Source organism: Solanum stenotomum, chromosome 1, assembly GCF_019186545.1.
Source record: "Solanum stenotomum isolate F172 chromosome 1, ASM1918654v1, whole genome shotgun sequence".
Lineage (NCBI taxonomy): Eukaryota > Viridiplantae > Streptophyta > Magnoliopsida > Solanales > Solanaceae > Solanum > Solanum stenotomum.
In genome coordinates, this window is record NC_064282.1 from 67198132 (window position 1) to 67225583 (window position 27452).

The 27452-nt window shown below is 35.0% G+C and overlaps 1 pseudogene; it reads left to right on the top strand.

Moving 5' to 3' along the window:
• The first annotated feature begins 22999 nt into the window (after positions 1–22999).
• On the top strand, positions 23000–25733 carry LOC125855590 (uncharacterized; annotated as a pseudogene).
• Positions 25734–27452: the final 1719 nt, after the last annotated feature.

Below are 27452 nucleotides of genomic sequence, written 5' to 3' on the forward strand. Positions count from 1 at the left end.
AAGCTCCCACGATCTGTGGTGCACACCACGAGTCGTGGTGGAGCTTGTGAAAATGAGGCAGCACCTAGGCAAAGTTGCCTTGCCTCCCTTGAGGCCAAGTGATCTTCACGCCCAAGTATACAGACCGTCTAGGGCACCACTGGTCGTGGTGGTGCCCGTGGTCTTTGGGGCATTGAGCAGCCAACTTGGGACAACCTTGGCTTTTTGGCTAAGGCTTGCCCTTTTTGGCTTGGCTCTTTGTCTAGCACCCTCAACCAACATAGAGTAGGTCTCGTAGCATGGAGTCTAACACGTGCCTTGACGTTAACTCCTTAAACCCCCTCCCTTTCAATCAATACTAGGGCAGCATTACACCACTAAAACACATTAGCTCAAAAGACTAGTCTTCAAACATGATGGTCATCCCTTGACGTTCGACCTCTAAACTCTTCAAACTAAACCTTAAATGCCAACACTCTTCATTTTAACAAATTACCAATTCCCAAAACACATATGAAGCTCTAGTTCATCATATTTCATTTTAAGGTCATCACAATGAATCCCCATGAGTCTATGCTTAACCCATATTTTCTAGATATTGATGATTGAAAGTGGGTTTTGACCTATGAAAGGTTAATTATGGAATTGATGAGATATGATGTAAGTTTCTTTGAAAGTAAAAGCATCTATGTTGTTGTTGTTGTTGATTGTTGTGAAAGGATTACTCACATAACTGCCTCATGCGTGAATGTGAAAGGTTTTTTCACATAAATGATTCTAAGGTTGAAAGGTCTTCTCACCTAAAATGAATCAAAGTTAAGGAGCTATTCTAATGAAACCTAGCTTTGATTGGTTACTTAATTGTACCTTTCCATGGATGACATATGACTTAGCTTGGATTAGCAATATGATGTGCCCTTCCATGGATAATAAGGAAAAAATAAGAAAATGACTATTATGTGGGATTTATGCTTAGCACCGAGAGGATATTGAGATGGAATCTCTCATGTAATTAGTAGAGGTCAAGTTTCTAGTAGCAATATTCTTATCCCAAACCTATGTGCCCCTATTGGGATGACTGTCTTAGATAAATATTAGCTAGTGGATCAACATAAGCTAGAAGTTCATGGTCTTACCTTGGAAAGTAGGACACCCCTTTTTGGTGTAGGGTAGATACCGGATTCCATGTTGATAGCTCACATGTGATTTAAGATAATGTCTATTTGCATTGACCATGTTTTATGACTTATATCTTATAGTGCTTTTTATATCATGTTTTAGCTTGGTCATTTCATACCATGAAGATATCCCCTTTTTAAGCATGTTTTCAAATGTTTTATGCATTGCTATCATAGTTGGTACATGTTTGTACTAACGCATACTCTTGCCTACATTTTCCCAAATGTAGGGTCCGATCTTACAGATTCACACTTCCGTGGCTAGGGATCTAATATAGAAGCTTGAAGATTGGTGAGTCCTTATGTTTCGAGGACCGAGCTTTGGTTTCCCTTTTGTCTTTACTTTCAGCTTTTGGAACTTCATGCATGGGTAATGCCCCGATCATTTCTTATGTACTAGATGGCTTTGAGACAATGTTTAGACTTCCTCTTCACTATTATAAACTCTCATATGTTGAAATTGTCTACTAAATCTCTTATAATATATTACATTAGATGATGAATGCTAAGTGGATTATATGGGGTCTCTTGGAGTCTTATACGTCCTGTTACGCCTAGGGGATATCTTGGGTCATGGCAGCCACACGTCGTGGTTGTTACAATATTTGAGGTACATGCCTTGCGTCGGGGATGATATGATATTCTAGGGGTATGCCCTGCACCAGGGTAGGTGCATGGATTGATATGTCCCTCACAGGTCTCATGATGATAGGCAGTGGGTGTGTATCAATAGGACAGGCGTGCATCACTCCATATGACATTTGAATTACATTACATTTCACAACATCATCATTATTTCACCTTTGTGAGTGTGTTTCTATGTTTCGTGGTTATTTGAATCTAAAATATTGTAATGATTCTATAGTGACTCTGATGTGTGGATTATTTTGTATAACTTGTATTGTGTTGATCTTGTTACTTGTGAAACTGTTAGGATGGGTTGGTTTTTATTCTTATGCAAGTTTTAGTATGTGGATGTTTGGATGGTGTGTTAGGGTACTTGTGTTCGATATACTTTACTTAGGGTTAGTTGGGATGCTTGATGAGTATCGTAGTTGTTTTGGTACTCATTCCCTTACTTTCTACATTTGTGTAGGTTAGGAGCCCAGATCGTTTGGATCATTCCTCCTGCATCTTCGTGTGAGGCCTAGTTTTTTGAGTTGGTAAGGTAGCTGCTTGTCATCCCAACAGACGTCACATACTTTTGATTATGTCTTTCTACTAGTCTAGTATTATAGACGTTTAGATTTGTGGTTTCTCTGAATTTGTTGTATTACTTAGTGTCGTTTACCTGTGACACTAGGTTTTAGGGAAAGTTTTTTTATACTATGAGTTCCACAATATTTAATGTTATGTTTAGTTCTTAATTTCCTTCTTACTTCCATATTTACCCCTGTCGAGGGTTATTTAGGTTGATGTGAGGGATAAGGTAGGTGTCATCATATTCAATTTTTGGGTCGTGACATGATCGTTGCCAACTTCTACTCCTCTTTCCTTATGTGAGAGTTGTGTAGTATTTTCTTTTGTTCATTGCATCCTCTTACTACCTCTCGTACCTGTTTATACTAATTCCTTATGAGGGTTTTTGTTGTATTTCCAAAGAGTTTTCTACTGAAATTAAGGTTAAGATCTACTCTTCCACTTTATTAAGGTAATATATTATGTTTTGAGTTACTTCCGCATACCCATTTTTAAAGTTGGGTGGTAAGGATTCTGCTATGTAGGTGTTAGAGTAGGTGCCCGCACGACCTGATGGGTTTGGATCGTGAAAACACATGATGTAGTTTCTATTCTATAAAAATTGTTGGGATTAGTCGAGTTGATTGCAGATTTTGTTGATAAAGGCCTTGTCGGTCGAGGATTTATTTTCAAATCGAGATATACTTGCTTGATTTTCTGGTTGATAATATGTTAGTAATGTAATTTTCCAGCTAGGGTTGTCTCACGGTCAAGTGTGGCACTACATGCTAGTTGCATCCCTAAGATGTGGTGTGGCATGTATTTTACTAAACTAACCTAATTAATGATGTTTTGAAATTCTAAATTTTACTAATACTGTCTCAGTTCCAAAATAAGTGTCATCTTCATAAAACAATTTTATCCCAAAATAAATGTCATCTTAGAAAGTTTGAGGTTGATAACTCAACCTTCTTCTTGATTGTCATATTTTTGCATTATTTAAGAATCCTCATTTGTAATATTATCATGGAGTGTATCACAAGCTTTGTGGTGATCACAAAATACTTCGCTCTCTCTACCTCTTATTTTCTTCATTATTGTTAGTTGGTAGAAGTTAGGTATTTCATTAGGATTAGTAAGGTAAGTTCTAGCCCCCTTGCTTGTATTTATCTCTATTGATATCTTTTTATTTTTAATAAAAGGTTGTTAAACACTTTTTCTAGTGGTAAATTTGCTTTTAAAAAAAGACAATAATTATTGTATTTTTTTCAAGTATACTCTTATAATTCATCTTCTTAATAGTGTTCATATTTTATTAAATAGAGGAAGTTTAGTAAAGTACACATTATACTTAATTAATTTCTTAATGAACGTAATTTTTGCCAAACTGACATTTATTATGGGACAAAGGAAGTACTACTTTATGTAATTATTTAATACTAAGTATAGCATGTAGAGAAAATAATATTTTTTTCTTAATTTGGTTAAAATGGACAAATAAAATAAAATATATATTTTTAATATATAGAATTATTTATTTTATTTATTTATTAATAAACATGAAAACTAAAAAGGACTACAGACAATATTTAATATCTCAGAGAAAAGTTAACGTACACCTATAGTTCTACATTTATTAATGATATATTCTAGGGATAAGACAGAAGTACCCCTGAATTATAACTGAAATTTCAGCGACACACCTTAACTTTACTAGGGTTCTATCAGAAGAAATAATGCTTACATTAATTATCAGAAGAAATAATGCTTACATTAATTAAAGACTATTGTGTATTGCTCATATATGGAATTTCCATCTGATTTTAAAGAATTACATACAGTTTAATAGTAGTAAGAAGAAAAGAGACGTGGCAGAGGCAGTTAAAAAAAAAAGAATTGGCGCCCATTTGAACAAATTAAAAGCCGACGTTTAACTAACAACAACTACATAATAACAGGAGTATATATATATATATATAATGTTACTCCTCATATAACAATTGCATATCCCATTTTTACAGAAACAAAGAAAGAAAAAAGTGAAGGAAATTGTGGATCGATTGAATATGTTGATGAAATTGTTATTGTGGAAGAAGATAATGGACGAATGGATGTTCTACCGGTTGGCTGATGCTAATACTCTTGCTGATCAATCCCGTTGCACTACGTATATGGGAAATATTTGGATCATCAATTGGATTCTTATTCTCTTCACTCTCATCATCCTCGTCCTTGTTATCTGTTTGTTAGTCACTAATGGTATGCTTTTTCTTCTTCTCTCTTCATTATTAGTTTCGTTAACGTTCCCCTGTCTCTGAATGATTTATTGGTACTAATTTAACAACACACAGGTTCTGATACAGCTATGGAACACAAGGTTTAATGCATTGTGAAATTCCTCAAAGTTAATGAAGCTGCAAGTTCAAGATATGATGAATACTCAAATTGATTCAAGTTATATACGTATTTTTGTACTGAATTCATATCTCATTCTTTCTAATGGATGTTCCAGAAATGATGAATACTCAAATTGGATTGAAGTTAGATACGTATTTCTGTACTGAGAAACACATTTGTCGGATTAATATCTCATTCTTTTGTAATGAAAAAAGCTATAGATTCAAATAAAATGAGTCTTCTTTTCATTTATTATCTGTTGTTCTCCATTCTTTTTTCTCTTTTGATTTTGATGAATAACAAAACAGGGTTTTGTTATTCATTTTGAAATCAGTGTATTCATTCATCTGTGTTACTTTTCTCTTTCAATTTTGATTGATTGTTGTTCTGTTTGATTCAATTATCCTAATATTTGTTATCACTATTATGCTTTTTCTCTGTTATTTTCACTAATATTTTCTTTTTGTATACATGTTTTTAAATGTTTTACTTGAATTGAGAGTTTATGGAAAAAATTAATTCAGGATTTTAAAAAGAAAAAATAATTCAAACAAATTAAAATGGAGGGAATCTTCTTTTTGTCCTTCCAAAATGCTTATTTTAAAAAGAATGAGATGTTTGATCAAGATTTTGAGAGAACAATAAGTGATTCACAAAATAGTAGAAGTTGTTTGCTAAAACAAAATTAAAAAAATCCCCAAAAATCTGTAAAGCACTTTTGAGAAATATATTTAGACACTTTTTAAAAAGATTGATCAAACATTGATGGTTGTTTTAAAGTATTTTTCTTAGATTGCACAGTAGAATACAAATTATTTCTCATCAGAGTGCTTTTTTGAAAAGGTACTTCAAAGAAATTATTTATAAAATAAATTAATTTTAGAAACTTGATTACACGAAGATGTCTATCCAAATTCACACGAGCATAGTTTCCAATATATTCATAGACCATAAGTTGTAAGATTTCACTATACACAATGTGTGTATATATATATATATACTATGCGAATTTTCTACATTTTTTAAATCTTCCCCACAAGTAAAATTGACTATGGGGTGATTTAACTAAATTATTTTTATTTATTATTATTTGATTTTAATTTAATATTATTATTTTTAGTATATTAATCTCTTCATATTTATTGAGTAAGGATAAGGATTAAAACTAATACTCCCTCTATTCCTTTTATGCTTCGCATATTACACTTTTCAAAAGTCAAATTACATAATCTTTAATCAATAATTTAAAATGTTTTTTTATTATTTTATATGAGAAGAATTGCAACTTATAATGTCTTTATATAAATTTTAAATTTTAAATATGAAATGAATTCTTATTTAATTTAACTCTAAAAGTTAGTCAAAATGACTCTCATATAATAAACAGTGACTAGTAAAAAGGAACATAGTGCTATCTAGACTATTTTTTAAAGAGAAAAGACATAAAGACACAATTAAAGTTGTCTCATATTTGCATAAAGACACCTTAACTTTCAAAGTGTTCTATCACTCCACAAAACTATTTAATATTGTTGTAAATGAAATGACCCATTCCCTCGTCTGAGTTGTTACCACGCATATGAGGCGCATCATTCAATGTTTTCACTGCCATGGACCAGTTTAAAAGTGACACGTGTCATTTTCTTTCTTTATTATTAATTATTTAATCAATTTATGTCATCTTCCCCAATTTTAAACCCAAAATAGCCATGATAGCCCTAATTTTTCGATTTCATGAATTTTTCCATAGCAAGATCAAGTGATTTCAAACACCTCTCTCTCTCCCACTTCTCCCTAGCAACCGCCTTTGCCTTTCTCTGTTCTCTTCTTCACTCCAACAACACTAAACCCCAATAAAACAAGAGATTTCAATTCAGTAAAGTTGCCCCTACCGACTAGTAGTTGGTGTATGGAATTTGAAAAACAACACATTGCATTCCGTTTCTCTTCTTGAATTTGTGCAACTTGGAGTTTGACTGGATGAGCTCCCCATGCCTTTATTAGGTGAATTCAACCACTTTTGAATTTTATTCAAAGAACAGGGTCGGGTCGGATTGAATTCTATATAGGGAGTGAGCAACACGCGCAACTACATAGACGAGGGAATGAGTCAAAATGGCTCATTTACAAAGATATTAAATAGTTCTGTGGGGTGATAGGATACTTTGAAAGTTAAGGTGTCATTATGCAAATATGGGACAACTTTGATTGTTTCTTTATGTCTTTACTCTTTTTTAAAAGTAACAACTACTTTGTTTGTTTCATATTATGACTCTTGTTGATCTGCCACCCCTTTAAAAAATATTGATTAGAGGTGTATTTTACTAGACTAACAGTATTATTGATGTGTTAGAACTCCAAACTTGATTGCTACTCCCTTCACTCGAAAATAAGTATCACCTTAGCAAAAAATAATTGTCACAAATAAGTGTCATCTTAGGAATTCAAAACAATGATTAGTATATTTTCTTACTATACACTTAGGGGTTGTTTGGTAGAGTATATAAAAATAATGTTGAATACAGTATATTAGTAATGCTTGCATTACTAGTACTTGTATTAGTTGTGCTTGCATTGTTTCTTATACATTGTTTGATTTGATGTATTAAAAAAGACAAGTCTTGCATAATTTCTATATAAAAAAAATGTTTTGCTAACAAAAATATCCTCCACACCTTTTAAGTTTTGCATACTTTCTATGCATCCTGGTTCTTTTGCTTAAACATCGCCATAAAGTTCTTTGCTAAAATGTCACTAGCTCTTCTTCTTTTTCCCCAAAATAAGATTAAATATTTGTTAGTATTTTGAATTCCAAACTTATTTGCTTATCAAATAAGGGACGAGATATTAATTAAGAACTTGGAGTATTTTCGTTTTTATCTCCAAGGTCATAAGAAAAAATATACTGATCTCGAGAGGAATGCCTATTGATTAGGGGATTATTATTTAAAAAATGAAAGAAATATGAGGTTGAGTACTGATAATTCAGAGTAATTGGGTTCAATAATTGTTAGGTAACACGAGAAAAGGAGTAAAATATTAAAAGGGCTTTGAGGGTAGTTCTGTCATAGTTAAACTAATGTAGTGTTAAAATCCATTGTATTATTAATATCTAGAAGGGAGTACTACTTCATTTAGTTATTTAACACTAAGGCTCATTTACTAAAATTTGGTTTGTTTGGTTAAGGAATAAGTTATCTTGTGATTAGTTATTTCGAGATTGTTATTACATCCTCAATGCCGAGTACAAATAACATTATAATCTAAGATTAGTTATCACTTATCGTATCAAACAAGCTTAGCTGTAAGGGAAATATGAAAGAAAAAAAAACTCCCCCCATTTCAATTTATGTGCACCATTTTCTTTTTAGTCTATCTCAAAATGAATATCACATTTTCTTATTTGATAATTATTTAATAACATCATGGTCATATATGTCATTATTGGGTTTCACTGAACACTTTATCAAAGTATGAATTATGAAGCAATTCGGTAAACATAATAAAGTCTTTACTTAAAACTTGAACTTCTTGTCTTGCCAAATGAAGTCACATAAATAAAGGTGAATGAAGTAATAAAATTCTCTTAGGGTCTGTTTGGAAAGTCAGCTGGTAATTAGAATTGGTGTAATTACTTGGGTAGTAATTATCAGCCTAGTAATTACACAGTTTAGTAAGTACACTGACCTGTTTGTTTGCCACAGTGTAATTACACATGTCATGTTTGGATGCCATAGTGTAATTATGTAATATCTCGCTAATTGAAAGAACTAGGAAGAAGTTAAAAATTGGAAATAGTCATTTTCGAAAAGTAGTCAACTTCAAACAACCATAACTCCTAGCTCAAAATGAGTTAGGTGTTATTCAAGATATCATAGGAAAGATCCTGGAATAATCTTTCCAACGCCGCTGAGTTTTCGCAATTCCGAGTTCGTATGAGTAAGTTATACCCTTTGGAAGTTGGGTTGTTTGGATAAGGAAAGTTCAATCCGGATTTTGGAAGGGTAGTTTGGTCTTTCCTTTACCCTATTATTTTATTTCGTTTTTGGTAATTATCTAAGGGTCTAAACTAAAATTGGTCAGTTTACGCTTTTGAAATTAGAGTTAGGTTTTTTGGAAAAAGAACGCAAGAGGAGAGAAAAGGAGAAAAGAGCCAAAGATCATCGTTCGTAAGGTTTTCGCTTGTGGAACATAGCGTTGGGTTAGTTCACTCATGCACCAATCATGATTCAATTCAGCGAAGTATGTTAGATTTGAAAGTAAATCCTTTGAGTTCTTGATGAAATTCGTTTGAATTATTGTGGGTTGTGTTGTTGGAGTTTTCTCGAGATTTGATTCATGTTTTCGGGTGTAATTTAGAGTTTAATCTAATATATATTGAGGGTATAAGTGATTCCAAGTGTATGGGGAAAGAACCAAGTGAAATTAGAGGGTTTAGAGATGAAAAATAGAGAAGAAAAGTCGGGGAACACCTGGGAAGGGTCTTGGGGCGTGACGCCTCTCAGGGCCCCAAAAAGGGGTCTCTAAACTTTAACCTCTGGGCACCGCACCAGCCAGAGTGCCCCAAGTCAGTTTTAGAAATTCAAGGACTGGCGCCCCGCGCCTCTCAGAGCGCCAGGGACGCCAGTTCTTTCTATTTCTTTACCAACATTCCGTACTAGTTCCTTAGCAATATACTTATGTTTTCTAGTTGATTCCAACACTCTTAGTTACATATAAATCTCCTGAAATCATCCATAAACATGAGATCATGACCCTTGAATCCATAATTCAATTCAAGGAAAGTTAAGAGTCAAGTCTAGAAGTTAATAAGCAAGTCAAGAGAAGTTTATAAAGTTTTCAAAAGTCTTTCATAAACGTTTAAACTTTGTTTTAAGACTTAAGTTTCGAGTTAAGCAAAGAGTAAAGAGTGGAGTTCATTTCTCAAAAAGCTATAAGGTATTCCCAAGAGTTTAAAATATTTTCACATTTGAACAAGAAAGGGAAACGCTGATTTCCAAGAGAGATTTTAAGCTAAAATTTTGAGTAATTATCTCAAACAAAAGAAAGAAGTTTTGCATTAAATCATATGAGCTAATTATATTTTGGGAGTAGTATTGAGCACCAATATGGGGATGGTAGTTCATATTAACTCAAGTCTCCATAAACCATGTAGCCATCATGGGTAGTAAAGGATCATACTTTTAAGATGACTCATTAAGTTGCTTTTTAGCATAGACTAGTGGATCCACTTAGTTAAGACATTCTATATGATGGCAAAGTATAAGACAGTCCTGGCAGCGTGGGCACGACGTTGTATCCCCACTTAGGCTTATAGTAGTGGTTGTCGGTTAGAGAAACTCCCACAGAATTATATTATATTTTATTATATATAAATTGAGTTGTTATTGTATTCTTCAATACATTGAGTTGATTTCTATTGTTTTATAAAGCTTTCTATATACTGCATGTGTTTTATTGCTTTATATTGAGTTAAGTTGTTCATGAGTTGAGTAAATCCAAGGTAATTGTTCCTTTCAGATTCTTTTCAAACATATGTTATGTTTAGCATTCCAACTCGCATACTCGTACATTCAATGTACTATGCTAGTTGGCCTGCATCTTATTCTAATGCAGACACACGTAACCAGGATCATCACCTAGCGCCTCGTTGATCTAGTTGAGCACTCATAGTCCGTTGGTGAGCCTCCTTGCATTCCGGAGGACTCCTTTTATTTTGCTTTTAGTATTTCATTTTTAGGATGATCGGGGGTCTTGTCCCGACATCCCTATCTGTTTTAGAGGCTTCAGAGACAGATAGTTATAGGTTTTTAGTGTTATTCATTTCAGTTGTATATGTTTAAAACTTGAGTTGTGATTTTGGCTAAGTTATTATTTCTTAACTTATTGCATGAGTTATACTTCTTGTGTTTAGCTCTTCCACTGAATAAGTAAGCTAGGCCAAGGGTTCGCTTGGGGCCAACACTGGTTCTCGAGTACCAACCACGTCCGGGGTGTAGGCTCGAGGCGTGACAAACTTGGTATCAGAGCAAAGAGTACTTCAAGAGTCCTAGGGATTATATGAAGCCATGTCAATAGAGTTCTAATTATCGGTGTGAAGTGCACCACATCTATAATTAGGAGGCTGGGACACTTAGGAAAATTTCTCACTTCTTTCTTACTCATTTTGTGTGTTAGAGTTTGATCTCTAAAAAGTCTCCTTCTAGTTCGTGCTTGGGCGTGTTTTCAGATAATTATGCCTCCATGAAGAGCTGTCAGAGATCGTCCTGCTAGGCGTTGTTGAGGAGCAAGAGTTACCAAATGCACCTGAAGTGCAACCTCAAGGGAAAGTCACTAACGCTGAGTTTAGAGAAGTAATAAGGATGCTAAGTCAAGTTGTGGCTAAACAGGTTCAGTCACAAAGAGGGGCTCGACAAGAAGTGGCTGACACTTTAAGGATTCGTGAGTTATTGAGGATGAACCCTCCAAGCTTCACTGGTTCTAGCACTTCTGAGGATCCAGATAATTTTATTGAGGAGCTGCAAAAGGTATTTGATGTCATGCACGTTGCGGATACTGAGAGGTTGGAATTAACTGCATACCAAATGAGGGGTGTCACTAGGATTTTGTTTGATCAATGGAAGAAGAACCGAGCTGAGGATGAACCACCTGCGAGTTGAGATTGTTTTGAGGAGGCCTTCTTGGGGTGTTTCTTTTCTTGAGAACTGAAAGAGGCTATGGTGAGTTCCTTACCCTTAAGCAAGAGTCAGTAAGTGTTCATGAGTATGGGTTGAAGTTCACCCAACTATCCCAATATGCTCCGGAGATAGTTGCAGATATGAGGAGTAGAATGAGTCTAGTTGTTACTGGGTTGTCCCGTTTATCAAGCAAAGAGGGAAGGGCAGCGATGCTAATTGGGGACATGGATATATCGAGGTTAATGGTATATGTGAAACAAGTTGAGGAAAAGAAACTGAGGGACAGGGAAGAGTTTAGAAACAAGAAGGCTAAGATAGGGATTAAATTCGGGCAGCAGAAAAGTAATGTGAGCCGTTCATCCTTTCAGCAAAAGTAAAAGGGGCCTGCACCCAGAAACAAAGGTGAGTATAATATCCAGAATTCCCAACACTTCAGAGCTACACCTGCATAGTCTCAGGGAAGTGTGGCACAAGGAGGTAACTAGGCTCCTGCATGTGCTAAGTGTGGTAGAACCCACCCAAGTAAGTGTCACTATGGCTCCACAGGTTGCTTCAAGTGTGGATTGGACAAGAGGCTCACTTCATGAAAGAGTGCCCTAAGAACCATCAAGGTAGTGGGAATCAGGGCAATAGAGCCTAATTTTCATTAGTTTCTCCACCAGACAGGGTTGCACCTACAGGAGCTACTTCTGGTACTGGCAGAGGAACAAACCGTCTTTATGCGATCACTAGTCGTCAAGAGCAAGAGATCTCTCCAAATGTTGTCACTGGTATGATTAAAGTCTTTACTCTTTATGTTTATGCTTTGCCAGACCCAGGAGCAAGTTTATCTTTTGTAACCCCTTATGTTGCAAATAGTTTTGATGTTCTTCCTGAGAAACTCTGTGAACCCTTTTGTGTTTCTACACCTATTGGGGAGTCTATTCTAGCTAAGCGAGTTTATCGTGATTGTGTTATTTCCATCAATCACAAAGACACCATGGCTAATTTAATTTAGTTAGACATGGTAGATTTCGATGTCATTCTAGGTATGCACTGGGTTCATGCATGTTATACCTACATTGATTGTAGAACTCGAGTTGCTAAGTTCCAAATTCCAAATGAGCCAGTCTTAGAGTGGAAAAGTAGTTCAGTAGTGCCTAAGTGTCATTTTATTTCGTACCTTAAGGTGAGAAAGTTAGTTTCTAAGGGTTGTGTCTATCACTTAGTCCGAGTTAATGACTCTAGTGTTGAGATACCTCTTATTCAGTCAGTTCCAATAGTAAAAGAGTTTCCAGAAGTCTTTCCAGATGATTTACCAGGAGTCCCTCCTGAGNTTGCATTAAATCATATGAGCTAATTATATTTTGGGAGTAGTATTGAGCACCAATATGGGGATGGTAGTTCATATTAACTCAAGTCTCCATAAACCATGTAGCCATCATGGGTAGTAAAGGATCATACTTTTAAGATGACTCACTAAGTTGCTTTTTAGCATAGACTAGTGGATCCACTTAGTTAAGGCGTTCTATATGATGGCAAAGTATAAGACAGTTCTGGCAGCGTGGGCACGACGTTGTATCCCCACTTAGGCTCATAGTGGTGGTTGTCGATTAGAGAAACTCCCACAGAGTTATATTATATTTTATTATATATAAATTGAGTTGTTATTGTATTCTTCAATACATTGAGTTGATTTCTATTTTTTTATAAAGCTTTCTATATACTGCATGTGTTTTATTGCTTTATATTGAGTTAAGTTGTTCATGAGTTGAGTAAATCTAAGGTAATTGTTCCTTTCAGATTCTTTTCAAGCATATGTTATGTTTAGCATTCCAACTCACATACTCGTACATTCAATGTACTATGCCAGTTGGCCTGCATCTTATTCTGATGCAGAAACACGTAACCAGGATCATCACCCAGCGCCTCGTTGATCCAGTTGAGCACTCAGAGTCAGTTGGTGAGCCTCATTGCATTCCGGAGGACTCCTTTTGTTTTGCTTTCAGTATTTCATTTTTAGGATGATCGGGGGTCTTGTCCCGACATCTCTCTATTTTAGAGGCTTCAGAGATAGATAGATAGTTATAGGTTTTTAGTGTTATTCATTTCAGTTGTATATGTTTAAGACTTGAGTTGTGATTTTGGCTAAGTTATTATTTCTTAACTTATTGCATGAGTTATACTTCTTGTGTTTAGCTCTTCCACTGAATAAGTAAGCTAGGCCAAGGGTTCGCTTGGGGCCAACACTGGTTCTCGAGTACCAACCACGTCCGGGGTGTAGGCTCGAGGCGTGACAAACTTGGTATCAGAGCAAAGAGTACTTCAAGAGTCCTAGGGATTATATGAAGCCATGTCAATAGAGTTCTAATTATCGGTGTGAAGTGCACCACATCTATAATTAGGAGGCTGGGACACTTAGGAAAATTTCTCACTTCTTTCTTACTCATTTTGTGTGTTAGAGTTTGATCTCTAAAAAGTCTCCTTCTAGTTCGTGCTTGGGCGTGTTTTCAGATAATTATGCCTCCATGAAGAGCTGTCAGAGATCGTCCTGCTAGGCGTTGTTGAGGAGCAAGAGTTACCAAATGCACCTGAAGTGCAACCTCAAGGGAAAGTCACTAACGCTGAGTTTAGAGAAGCAATAAGGATGCTAAGTCAAGTTGTGGCTAAACAGGTTCGGTCACAAAGAGGGGCTCGACAAGAAGTGGCTGATTCTTTGAGGATTCGTGAGTTATTGAGGATGAACCCTCCAAGCTTCACTGGTTCTAGCACTTCTGAGGATCCAGATAATTTTATTGAGGAGCTGCAAAAGGTATTTGATGTCATGCACGTTGCGGTTACTGAGAGGGTGGAATTAACTGCATACCAAATGAGGGGTGTCACTAGGATTTTGTTTGATCAATGGAAGAAGAACCGAGCTGAGGATGAACCACCTGCGAGTTGAGATTGTTTTGAGGAGGCCTTCTTGGGGTGTTTCTTTTCTTGAGAACTGAAAGAGGCTATGGTGAGTTCCTTACCCTTAAGCAAGAGTCAGTAAGTGTTCATGAGTATGGGTTGAAGTTCACCCAACTATCCCAATATGCTCCGGAGATAGTTGCAGATATGAGGAGTAGAATGAGTATAGTTGTTACTGGGTTGTCCTGTTTATCAAGCAAAAAGGGTAGGGCAGCGATGCTAATTGGGGATATGGATATATCGAGGTTAATAGTATATGTGCAACAAGTTGAGGAAAAGAAACTGAGGGACAGGGAAGAGTTTAGAAACAAGAAGGCTAAGATAGGGATTAAATTCGGGCAGCAGAAAAGTAATGTGAGCCGTTCATCCTTTCAGCAAAAGTAAAAGGGGCCTGCACCCAGAAACAAAGGTGAGTATAATATCCAGAATTCCCAACACTTCAGAGCTACACCTGCACAGTCTAAGAGAAGTGTGGCACAAGGAGGTAACTAGGCTCCTGCATATGCTAAGTGTGGTAGAACCCACCCAGGTAAGTGTCACTATGGCTCCACAGGTTGCTTCAAGTGTGGATTGGACAAGAGGCTCACTTCATGAAAGAGTGCCCTAAGAACCATCAAGGTAGTAGGAATCAGGGCAATAGAGCCCAATTTTCATCAGTTTCTCCACCAGACAGGGTTGCACCTAGAGGAGCTACTTTTGGTACTGGCAGAGGAACAAACCGTCTTTATGCGATCACTAGTCGTCAAGAGCAAGAGAACTCTCCAGATGTTGTCACTGGTATGATTAAAGTCTTTACTCTTGATGTTTATGCTTTGCTAGACCCAGGAGCAAGTTTATCTTTTGTAACCCCTTATGTTGCAAATAGTTTTGATGTTCTTCTTGAGAAACTCTGTGAACCCTTTTGTGTTTCTACACCTGTTGGGGAGTCTATTCTAGCTAAGCGAGTTTATCGTGATTGTGTCATTTCCATCAATCACAGAGACACCATGACTGATTTAATTGAGTTAGACATGGTAGATTTCGATGTCATTTTAGGTATGCACTGGGTTCATGCATGTTATACTTACATTGATTGTAGAACTCGAGTTGTTAAGTTCCAAATTCCAAATGAGTCAGTCTTAGAGTGGAAAAGTAGTTCAGTAGTGCCTAAGGGTCATTTTATTTCGTACAGGTGAGAAAGTTAGTTTCTAAGGGTTGTGTCTATCACTTAGTCCGAGTTAATGATTCTAGTGTTGAGATACAGCATATTCAGTCAGGTCCAATAGTAAAAGAGTTTCCAGAAGTCTTTTCAGATGATTTACCAGGAGTCTTTCCTGAGAGAGATAGACTTCTGTATAGATGTCCTTCCAGACTCATCCTATCTTTATTCCTCCATATAGAATGACACCAGCAGAGTTGAAAGAGCTTAAAGAACAGTTGAAAGATCTCCTTGATAAGGGTTTCATTCAACCAAGTGTCTCACCTTGGGGCGCTCCAGTCTTATTTGTGAGAAAGAAAAATGGTTTCCATAGGATGTGTATAGATTACCGTTAGTTGAACAAGGTTACCATCAAGAACAAGTATCCTCTTCCGAGAATTGATGATCTTTTCGATCAGCTTCAGGGTATTTCATGTTTATTCTAAGATTGACCTCTGATCTAGCTACCATCAGTTGAAAGTAAGGGAGTGTGATATTCCCAAGATAGCATTCAGGACCCGTTATGGTCATTATGAGTTTTTGGTCATGTCGTTCGGTTTAACTAATGCACCTGCAACGTTCATGGACCTTATGAATAGAGTATTCAAAACCTATTTAGATATGTTTGTTATGGTATTCATTGATGGCATACTAGTCTATTCAAGGAATGAAGAAGATCATGCTAGTCATCTCAGAATAGTTCTCCAGACTTTAAAAGATAGAGAGTTGTATGTCAAGTTCTCTAAGTGCGAGTTTTGGCTTGAGTCTATGGCATTCTTAGGCCATATTGTGTCACGACCCGGGAGCAAAGTTGATACTCAAAAAATTGAGGCAGTGCAGAATTGGCCTACACCGACACCTCTAACTGATATTAGAAGTTTCTTGTGTTTGGTTGGTTGTTATAAAAGGTTCGTAAAGGGGTTCTCATATATTTCATCCCCTTTGACCAAGTTAACTCAGAAGACAGTTAAGTTTCAATGGTTTAAAGCTTGTAAGAAAAGCTTTCAGGAATTGAAAAAGAGGTTAACTACTACCCCAGTTTTGACCTGACCAAAAGGTACTCAAGGTTTTGTTGTATTGTGATGCATCTAGAGTTGGTTTGGGTTGCGTATTAATGCTGAATGGCAAGATTATAACTTATGCCTCCAGACAGTTAAAAATTCATGAGAAGAATTACCTAACCCATGACCTAGAGTTGGCTGTTGTAGTATTTGCTTTGAAGATATGGCGTCATTATATGTGTGGTGTTCATGTTGATGTATTCACTGATCACAAGAGTCTTCAATATGTGTTCACTTAGAAAGAGCTTAATCTTAGACAAAGGAGGTGGTAAGAAATACTCTCAAGGATTATGACATGAGTATTCTTTATAACCCAAGTAAGGCTAATATGGTTGATGATGCTTTAAACAGGTTGTCTATAGGTAGTACTACTCATGTTGAGGAAGAAATGAGAGAGTTAGAAAAATATGTGCATAAACTTACACGCCTGGGAGTTCGACTAATTGATTACAAAGAAGGAGGAGTAGTGGTGATGAATGGGGCTGAATCTTCATTAGTGTCAGAAGTGAAAGAAAAGCAATACCAAGACCCTATTTTTCTTTAATTGAAGGCAAATGTTCATAAGCAAAAAGTTATGCCTTTTGAAAAAGGGGGAGATGGTGTATTGAGGTATCAAGGTAGATTGTGTGTACCAAGAGTGGATGAACTCCAAGAGAGGATCATGGAAAAAGCTCATAGCTCCAGATATTCCATTCATCCGGGTTCCACAAAGATGTATTGCGATTTGATAGAGGTTTATTGGTGGAGTAGTATGAAGAAGTGCATTGCAGAATTTGTTGCTAAGTGTTCAAATTGCCAACAAGTTAAAGTAGAGCATCAAAGGCCCGATGGTATGGCTCATAATATAGAACTTCTGAAATGGAAGTGGGAGATGATCAATATGGATTTCATCACAGCTTTGCCAAGGTTTCGCAGGTAGCCTGATTCTATATGGGGGATTGTGGATCGAATGACCAAATCTGCCCACTTTTTACCGGTAAAGACTACCCATTCAGCAGAGGATTATGCCAGGTTATATATTCAAGAGGTAGTAAGACTTCATGGGGTCCGTCTTTCAATTATTTCACATAGAGATGCATAATTTATTGCACAATTTTGGAAGTTATTTGGGTTCAAAGGTGAACTTGAGTACTGTTTTTCACCCTCAAATAGGTGGGCAAGCAGAGTGCACTATTCAGACCTTAGAAGACATGTTGAGGGCCTGTGTGATTGATTTTAGAGTTAATTGGGATGAACACCTACCCCTTATTGAATTTGCTTACAACAATAGTTACCACTTTTCCATCCAAATGGCTCCTTATGAAGCTCTTTATGGGAGAAGATGCAAATCTCCTATTGGATGGTTTGAAGTTGGTGAAGCTGGGTTGATAGGACCTAATTTAGTTCATCAAGCTATTGAGAAAGTGAAATGATTCAAGAGAGGTTGAAAACGGCGCAGAGTCATCAGAAATCCTACACTGATGTTAGGAGGAGGGGGTTAGAGTTTGAAGTAGATGATTGGGTGTATTTAAAAGTTTCACCCATGAAAGGTGCTATGAGATTTGGTAAGAAGGGGAAGCTTAGTCCCCGGTATATTAGCCCTTACAGAATATCGAAAAGGGTAGGTAATGTAGCTTATGAGTTGGAGCTACCATAAGAGTTAGTTGTGGTTCATCCGGTGGTTCACATCTCCATGTTGAAGAAGTGTATGGGTGATCCTTTATTGATCATATCAATTGAAGACATTTGGATCAAAGATAGTTTTTCTTATGAGGAGATTCTTGTTCAAATTCTAGATCGCCAAGTTTGCAAGTTGAGAGCAAAAGAGGTAGCATCAGTCAAAGTTCTTTGGAGGAATTAGTTTGTTGAGGAATCTAGGGAAGCTGAGGAGGACATGAAAATGAGATATCTACATCTCTTTGAATCCGGAGAAGTTCCAAATGAAGGTACTAATCCTTTTCTTGGTATTTTTTTATAAGTTGGCACGTTGTTTTTCCATTTACTTGTTGGGTGTCTGAACTAAATGATTGATGTTGCACCCTTAACCTAGTAAGAGCAGTCTCACTCGAGGATGAATGTTCCCAAGGGGGAGATATTGTAACATCTCGCTAATTGAAATAACTAGGAAAAAGTTAAAAATTGGAAATAGTCATTTTTGGAAAGTATATAAAAATTTGGAAAATTGTGAACTATGTTAAGTTGAGTTTTTGGTCAAACTCAAGCGACCATAACTCCTAGCTCAGGATGAGTTAGATGTTCTTCCAGATATCGTAAGAAATATCTTGGAATAATCTTTCCAACGCCGCCGAGTTTGCATGATTCCAAGTTCGTATGAGTGAGATATCCCCTTTGGAAGTTGGGTTGTTTGGATAAGGAAAGTCCAATCCGGATTTTGGAAGGGTAGTTTGGTCTTTTCCTTACCCTATTATTTTATTTCGTTTTTGGTAATTATCTAAGGGTCTAAACTGAAATTGGTCAGTTTACGCTTTTGAAATTAGAGTTAGGGTTTTTGGAGAAAGAACGCAAGAGGAGAGAAGAGGAGAAAAGAGCCAAAGATCATCGTTCATAAGGTTTTTTCTTGTGGATTTCGTCAAGGGGTGATCCCTACGAGGTATGTGAGATCACATAGCATTAGGTTAGTTCACCCATGCGCCAATCATGATTCAGTTCAGCGAAGTATGTTAGATTTGAATGTAAATCATTTGAGTTCTTGATGAAATTCGTTTGAATTCTTGTGGGTTGTTGATGAGTCCACGATTTGGACTCATTTAGGGATTAATTTTAATAGATTTAGTGTCCTCGAATGCATATTTTGTCTCAATAACTAATATAAATCCTTGAATTTCAGGTATTTGAACTTAGGGACAAAGCATACACACTATTGAGCAAAAAAGAACAAGGCAGCTGAAAGAACGAAAAAATGAAGGCCTGAGGATCGCCTAAACCATTGGGCGAGTCGCCGAATGGCCTTGGTCTCGGCTAATGTTCCAGTGTGCCAAGCCCTGTAGAAGAAAATCAAGTCAGCGATAGAAATGAGCAGTCGGCGAGTTGGCGAACAGTTCCGCGATGCAGTACCTTATCGCCCAAAGGTACAGAACCTCAAGGATGCTGAAGGCAAAAGAAAAAATGAGATACAAATGACCAAAGGGAGGATCGCCGAGTAGATCGACGATCCCAACTAACTGCGCCTACTGAACCTTCGCAGCACACTTTTTGACAACTATAAATACTTGTTTAAATTTTTAGCTTAGTATCATATTTTGTAAGGAACCAGTTTATGAAATTTTAGAATTAATCAGTTTTAGAACTTAGTTTTTGGAGACATTTTCCCTTAGCTTTGGAGATTTTGAAAATCCCCATTTTGAAGAAATTGGAAGTGGGTATTGAAGATTTTTCATCTTAGACGTGTGTAAAGACCATATCAATCGTACCCCTTGATGGAAACACTTTTCGGTATCGATTTCTATCTCTTTACTATGTCTAGCTAAAACTCCAATTCTTGGGGTGTGATTATGTGAATATGGGTTGAATTTACTGTTGGGTATTGCTAATTGATAGTTCATTTGTTGTTTAAAGGTGATTTCGTTCAGTGGTTGCGTTTGAATTTAAGGAGGTTGTAGTTGCAAATACAATTTTAACTTTGTGTTTTTGGCTTGCTCGAGAGAGAGGTTTTAAAACCAAAACTATTGCATCGATGGTCTGTGGTTATTAGGTTGTCATGGGTTCAGCTCGAGAGAGTGAATCCTAAACCAGGGATGCATGTTCTTCCCATTTCTTTCCCAACTTTCCGTACTAGTTACTTAGCAATGTACATATGTTTTCTAGTTGATTCCCACACTCTTAGGTAAATCTAAATATCATGAAATCATCCATAAACATGAGATCATGACGCTTGAATCCATAATTCAATTCAAGGAAAGTTAAGAGTCAAGTCTAGAAGTTAAGAAGCAAGTCAAGAGAACTTTATAAAGTTTTCAAAAGTCTTTCACAAATATTTCAACTTAAGTTTTAAGACTTAAGTTTCGTGTTAAGCAAAGAGTAAAGTGTTGAGTTCATTTCTCAAAAAGCTATAAGGGAACTAAGTATTCCCAAGAGTTTAAAATGTTTTCACATTTGAACAAGAAAGGGAAACACCGATTTCCAAGAGAGCTTTTAAGCTAAAGTTTTGAGTAATTATCTCAAACAAAAGAAAGAAGTTTTGATTTAAATCATATGAGCTAAGTATATTTTTGGTGTAGTATTGAACACCGATATGGGGATGCGAGTTCATATTAACTCAAGTCTCCATAAACCATAGTCATCATGGGTACTAAAGGGTCATACTTTTTAGATGACTCCTTAAGTTGTTTTTTAGCATAGACTTGTGAATCCACTTAATTAAGGTGTTCTATATGACGACAAAGTATATGACAGTTCTGGCAGCGTGGGCAAGACGTTGTATCACCACTTAGGCTCATAGTGGTGGTTGTCGGTTAGAGAAACTCCCACAGAGACTATATTATTTTATTATATGACTAAAGTTGAGTTTTTTATTGCATTTTCTTTACGAACTAAGTTGCTTTCTAATGTTTTATAAATCTTTCTATATACTGTATGTGTTTTATTGCTTTATATTGAGTTAAGTTGTTCATGAGTTGAGTAAAGCCAAGGTAAGTGCTCCTTTCAGATTATTTTCAAGCCTATGTTATGTTTAGCATTCCAACTCACATATACATTTAATGTACTGATATCAGTTGGTCTGCATCTTATTATGATGCAGACATAGGTAACTAGGATCATCACCCAGTGCCTCGTTGATCCAGTTGAGCACTCAGAGTCAGTTGGTGAGCCTCATTGCATTCCGTAGGACTCCTTTTATTTTGCTTTCAGTATTTCATTGTTAGGATGATCGAGGGTCTTGTCCCGACATCCCTCTTTATTTTAGAGGCTTCATAGACAGATAGTTATAGTTCTTTAGTCTTATTCATTTCAGTTGTTTACGTTTAAGGCTTGAGTTGCCATTTTGGCTAAGTTATTATTTCTTAAGTTATTGCATGAGTTATACTTCTTGTGTTTAAGTCTTCCGCTGAGTAAGTAAGTCAGGCCAAGGGTTCACTTAGGGCTAGCAATGGTTCTCGAGTGCCAGCCATGTCCGGTGTGTAGACTCGGGTAGTGACAAATTACACATGTTTTGTTTGGATGCACAATTTCAATCATATTATTATATTAAAATTTTAAAATATAAATTAATTATTTAAAATTTATACTAGACAAATAAAAAATAATATAAATGATATTAAATTAAATATTTCAGATATATATTAATTTTTTGAAAATATTTTAATTAATAAACATATGTTCTTAACTAATATTATGAAAAAATAATTGATTTATATTTTTTCAAATTAATATATTTCAATTGAATTGATCATTAAAATTAAAAGTATGAAGTATCTACTAACATCGTGAAATGCATGTTTGATAAAAAGATTAGTATATAAATAAAATGTCATAAATTAATAAAATGTTTGACAAAAAGATAATCTATCAGGTCTAATTAAAAAATAACTTGCAATGTGAATTCAATATTACTAAAACAAATGAAATTGAAAATATAACATAAGTTATAAATTCAAAACAAAAAATTTAACATATCTTATCGCAAATTTCAACATAGCAATCATAAATATGATTTATTTTTTTATTTTTTTTTAAAAAAAAGAAAACATAAGTCTATAACCTTACTTATCAATAAATTTTATTTTAATTTAAAAATTAGAATACTAATAGAATTATGCTAATGAGAAAATAAGCATGGCATAAAAAAAATACGAAAAAAATTGCATAGAACCACAAAAAGTAAGGTTGAGAATGAGAAGACAGTGAAATATAATTATATAAAATATAAAATAAAATTTTAGAAATTTTTAGAATAATAAATATAAAAAAAGAACTTAAAATAATAAAGGTGAAAAAATTAAGACAAAAAAATAAAAAATAGAAATAAAAAAATAAATTAAAAAGTAATCAGCTAGCTAGCTGTGAATTAAAAAGTGTAATTACCCCTATCAATTATACCAATTACCTGCTGATCAAGTAATTACCTGTCAAACCAAACAGGACAGACAATGTAATTAAACTCAATTACACCAATCCAATTACGAGGTTCTCCTTCCAAACAGAGCCTTAATTTGCTAAAATAATCAAGTAAATATACACTATTTTACGAGGACTGGACAATGAACACGTACCCATCTACATTTTCAAAGAAGTCTGTTAAATATAATTGCCTACATATGGTAATGCAATTAACAATATCTTGGCAGGTGATAAAGCCAATTACAAGGTCTCCCGCCTTTTTAACTGACTTTTATTTACACAAGTAACCGCTGAGTTTTGCTTGTTCTTCAGATATTCAAAATTTACAGAAGAAGAAGAAAAGCTTAAGAACCAACTTTCATGAAAATGGCTTTACGGATGTCTGTTATTTTTTCCAACGTTACCCTTCTTTTCTTACTCTACCTTTTGATTTACTCCAGTATTCTTGGTAAGCATGGCGTCTTCATTTCTCTGTTTTCTCTTCTTCTTTTTTGATTTTCTTGATGGGGTTAAGAATCTTTGATTTGAATGTTTTTACAGTGAGAAGGATGATGAGGCTAAGAAAAACCAGGGAGAACTTTGATAGCTATCTGAACGAGACCCATTTAGATCTTATATTTGTGAAATCATACCCAGAAAACAGAGTACAAAGCTCCACTCAGAAATTCCAACTTGAAGGCCAACAATGGAGGAACTGAAATAATGCTTGAATCTCTGAATCAAAGTGGATTTCATCTCGTGTTTTTGGCATCAGGTAATCCTTATCAACAGGCAAACGGCACTACGTTTGAACCACGCAGAAAATTCAACTTGGATGTTCGTCTGAATTACACTCTAGTTCATCTCATCTATTGGGCTTATGCTGATGTTGATGTTGATAAAGTCCGTCCCAGAAGGTTTATGAGAGGAATTAGGATCATCAATTGGATTCTTATTCTCAACACTTTCATCTTCGTCGTCCTTCTCGCCTGCTTCTTGTTGAAGAATGACAAAAGTCTCACATCGGTGGTTAATGAAATGGGTGGACTCCTTATAAGGCTTGGCTAATCCTCCTTCCTTTGAGCTAGCTTTTGGGGTGTGAGTTAAGCTTAAGACCTAATTTAATATGGTATCAGAGCAGGGCCCGTCTCACCCGATGTTGGGGCCTCCAAAATCAAAATTGTCCACGCACCAGATGCTAAGCACTGGGCGTGAGGCGGGGTGTTAAAGAATGACAAAAGTCCCACATCGGTGATTAATGAAATGAGTGGATTCCTTATAAGGCTTGGATAATCCTTCTCCCTTTGAGCTAGCTTTTGGGGTGTGAGTTAGGCCTAAGACCTAATTTAACACTTCTTATTCATTTATATATGGTATACATTCGGAAAGTCCTCAAGAGAAATGAAGCTGGAAGTTTAAGAAATGATGAATACTCAAATTGGATTGAAGTTAGATACTTATTTCTGTACTGAGAAACACATTTGTCCAATTAATATCTCATTCTTTTGTAATGAAACTGAAAACAGAGTCTTGTTATTCATTCAAATGAAATGAGTGTCTTCATTCATCCATATTACTTCTCTCTTTGCTTACCTCTTGTTTTTTTTTTTTGGTTCCATTATTATATTATTTGTTATTGTTAGTGTTCTTTTCTCTATTACTTCTGCATCCTCACTAATGTACTCCATTTTCATACATGTTTTACTTGAATTGAAGTCTATGGAAACAATCTTTCCATCTTCAACTTTGATCAAGTTTTTGGAAGCTTAATAATATTTACTTTTTTCGTTTAAAATTGTTTAGCTTATATTTTACTTGGTATCAAATTTACGAAAGTAAATAAGACTTTTAAATTTTATGATCTAATAAATTAATTAAAAATGAAAATAAGCCAAACAAATTGAAATGTGAAAAGTATTTTTTTTTCTTTTTGAAAGTGCTTACTTTTTTAAAAAGAAAAAGTAAGTGAAGAAAATAAGTGAATTTGGTAATAGCAGAAGTTGTTTTCCCCTAAAGTAATTTTCGTAAAAGCACTTTAGAAAAATATATTTAGGAATTCTTTTTTAAAAAAATTGCTCAAATACTAATGTTTATCCTCATTCACAGGTGCCTAGTTTCCAATATATAAATACCATAATTTATGATGTTCACCGTATTAGTACATTTCACACTATACAATGTAACGTTTTTACATTAAAATATTCTTATTTTATATCAATTTAATTAGCGTTATTTTTGTCATATTAATTTCTCCCCACTTTTGTTGAGTAAGGGTAACAGTGAAAATTAATACTATCTTGATTATTTAAAGGTAACAATAATTTCATTAGTTTTATATATGTTGATTCTTATTAACTTGACACACTCTTTATAAAAAATAATAATAATTAGAAATGTAATTTATTGAATTGACTTTATTGATGATGTTTCGAAATTCTATAGACTATCACTCTATTCATCGGAATTCAAGAAAATAATCAGTATATTTTTTCAACTACACCCTTATACTCCATTTTTAAAAAGCAGAATTTAATTTTTAAGAGCCATTTATTAAAAAGAGATAGTTTAGTAAACTATACATGCAGTTTAAGTCGTTATTTAATACTAATGACTCCTTTGGTTGGGAACCATTTATCCTGAAATTAGTTATTTTAGGATTGTTATTTTATTTTTTTTAATTAAATATGTGGAGCTGGTTGCTCCTTTATTTCAATAATCTGAAAATATTTACAAACACAGGCCCACGAAGAACGGCCCAAAGCAATAATCTAAAAATGGAAATTGGATCCAATCCAAGCGGAAATGGAAATACAATAAAGACACCTAATGTGTAGGGTTTCCTATTTGTTGTTTCTGCATCACCTCCGCCTCTCTTACACATATATTCTCCTGAAGCTTTGAGGAACAAGAATTTTATTCTTCTTATGTTGAGGAAAGTTTATGTGTGCCTCTTGTCGTCCTTCTCCTTCTTCATTCTCAACTCCCAGAAGTAAGTGTTTGTCCTGTGACCTTTCCATTTTGCAAATCCAACTTCCTGATGTAATCTTCCTTTGCAGTGGTGTACTCCGGTGGATACAATGGACTTCACATTGGTTTCTCAGATACCAAGTCTTGAGAGTTATTGTCTGGAATCTATGTAAGCACTCCCTTACCTCAATTCTGCTCTTCCTCTCCCTTCTCCAATCTGATATTTTTCTTTCCAAATGAAGCGGACAAATGCTTACAGTCAGCTCAACCTTCCCATACCTGATTTGTTATTTCATCCTCAATATGGATAAAAATAATACTACAATTCAAAATTAACTAATTACGAAACAAGTTATCCAGTGATTTTATCCCAACGAAATATAAGACAAACATATTCTAAAAAAAATTATTAAATTAATTATCTCTTTTATCAAACCGGCACTCTATGTGCAGTATTTGTATAATATTGTATAACCATCGTTGTGGGAAAAAAATAAAGTTAAAATACAAGATGATGAATCAAAGTACATCATTATAGTTACGTAGCACAATTTGAATTTTAAAAGTCAAATAATTTAATTTTAATTGTAAATTTGGACATAAAATCTTTGAGTTTATATTTTTATTTTTTACATTTATGAAATCTATGTTAAAAAGTGTTACAAATCACAATAAGTAATCATTTACTATATTTAAAAAACATATAAACAATTAAATAAAAAAAATTATTTGAATCTTAAAATATCACATAAATTAATGTATAACTTACATAAATGACTATAGTTTTAGGGTTATTAGATTGAAATAGCTACAAGTATCATATTTTTAAAAAAATAGCTACAGTTTGAGTTAAAAAATAGCTAAGTATCACCGAACATTCCTTCCACGAGGAACTCATAATGTATTATGCTGTTTCTGGTCTTCCAATTGACTAGTTTGGGAATACGATTGGTCTTCTTTTCAGTAATATTCAGATCAACAACAGAACAACATTCATATATCCAAACTTGCATGACAAGAGGCATACCATCAATTCTATAATACTTTTTCTTGGAATCCATTTTTTTTGTTATGCTTTTGACCAAATTGGAGAAAATATCTTTTCCCCAGGGGTATTCATGGTACCGCCCGCTCTCAACCAGATCAAATTGTATCCTTGAAATTGATGAGCTCTTCTTCTCACCGGAATAGATGAACGTACTGATAAAATACAGAATTGTGGATTTAACAGCATCATCATCATTCCCATCACCCCATACCTTGCTTTTATACTTACTAATCAACTCTGCCTTTCTGATAATACTTTTACCCTCAAAGTACTGATTGATTAATATGTTTGGCTTGCTTGTGTCAAACAAGAAATCGTATTTATCAACAAAGCAGTTCAACCCAGTAATGATGGCAAATTCTTGAATACCAAAACGGAGTGTGATATGATTTATATGAAATTACAGTTCATCCGGGGAATTGTCCTCCAATTCACATACCATCAAACACCTAAAGATTTGTGGTTGCGCCCCACACACGTGCATTTTGGTATATGCTCCAAAACATGTATCTTTAAATCGATTGAATTGGGTCGGTGTAAGCTTCCCCTTCAAATTTGTAACTATGTTATGGTTCACATAAACCTGCATGCGCGGGGGTTCGATCGGGCGAGCCAACACATGAAATCTGATACCCTGTAATTAGGAAATACTAAAATATGAAACTGCACTTTTTTTACATGAATAATTTCATAGTAACCTGATTCTATGCATACATACAAGACAACACATTCAAATAGAAGATGCACTGGCACAAAATAAATTTGGTGCAAATAATAATGGGAAAAGGGTCAAATGCCCCCACAAGCTTTAGCCATATT